Here is a 1,478-nt window from a genome sequence, read left to right as displayed (position 1 = left end):
GGGTTCAAGCATCTTTTTTTTTTTGGTTTGTTTTTGTACAAAGAGAGAAAGAGAGCTAGAGAGGGAAGAGACGAGATATGGAGAGAGAGAGAAAAAAAGAGAGGGGGTGAAAGGAATAGAGAAAAAAAGAAAGACAGACAGACAGACAGACATAGCATTATAAAGTTTCCCTCTACTTTTCTCAACCATTGAGATGATAAATTTCCTCATTAACCCCTATAATTGTCTCTGAACGCTGTTGTCTGTCTGTCAGTCTCTTCCTATCTCGTTTCTCTCTTATTGACCCTCTCTCTAGCTCTCTTTCTTTCTCTTCCTTTCTCTCTCTCTCTCTCTCTCTCTCTCTCTCTCTCTCTCTCTCTCTCTCTCTCTCTCTCTCTCTCTCTCTCTCTTCTCTCTCACTGTCCGTCTGAGTGTATATGTCTGTATCTGTCCGCTTTTTCCCAATTCATTTCCATTTTCCACCCACCCCCAACTCCCTTACCTTCACCTCCCCCACCCATCAACCACGGCACTCGAAACTGCATAAAGTCAAATGGGCGCCAAGGGGTGAATGTCAACTGAGAAGTCCAAACGGGAAATCAAGCTTACTCTGCTCACCTCTCTAGCCTCAACAGCAAAAAGTCTGCTTCGATTATCAAGGCACCCCCGAAACAGCAGTTAGCAAGACAGTAACAAACATATAAACGAAGTAGAAGAAAAATGACGATAGTAAGGATGAGGAAAGAAAAAGCAGTGGTATGAATATGACATTGATAAATCAGCCCATTTACATTCTACTGTGCATAAGAACGTGTTAATCCCCCCCCCCCCTCCTTTGGGAATGGCCTAAACACACTTCAGTTAGTAGAGTGTCCTAAAAATCACCAACAGACTGTTTGTCCGTCTTCCTTCCTTTCATTCCCCCCTCCCCCCCCCCCACTTCTTCTTGTTTACTCTCCCCTGATTTCACCCACCCCCTCCCAACCCCTTTTTCTCTTTCAATCCTAGAAACGTTATGAAATAAGAACAGAAAAAAATCTAATCCTACCCCAGCCCTTTCTCCCCCTCCCCTCTAACACGCCCCCCACCTTCCTCATCCGGCTCTCCTTTTACCTTTCCTACTGAATGTTTCCTATACAGTACCAAAATGTCCCCCTTTCATCTTTCCTGCTCTCTTACAATGTTGCGTTGTCTGCTTTCGTCTCCACTTTCTGCCCACTCCCCCCTCCCAACTTTCGCCCCCTTCCTCTGAGCTCCTGACTCTTTCTGCAGCCTCTCTACTGCTACTCCTTGGCTTTTTTTACCTCTATCTTTCAGCCACACACTCATTTTAAGGTTTGTAAATTGGAATACCTAGTCTTCTCGGATAAGGGCGAAAAAATCTCGGAGGCCCTGTGTAAGTTGTGCACATTAAGGATCTCATGGTGGTCCGAGTAGGCTTAGGCGGGGAGAGAGAGAGAAAGAGAGAGAGAGAGAGAGAGAGAGAGAGAGAGAGAGAG

Source organism: Aplysia californica, unplaced genomic scaffold (genome assembly GCF_000002075.1).
Source record: "Aplysia californica isolate F4 #8 unplaced genomic scaffold, AplCal3.0 scaffold00644, whole genome shotgun sequence".
In the NCBI taxonomy this organism is placed as follows: domain Eukaryota; kingdom Metazoa; phylum Mollusca; class Gastropoda; order Aplysiida; family Aplysiidae; genus Aplysia; species Aplysia californica.
The sequence above is the reverse complement of the archived record's forward strand: the minus strand, read 5'-3'. Positions refer to the sequence as shown.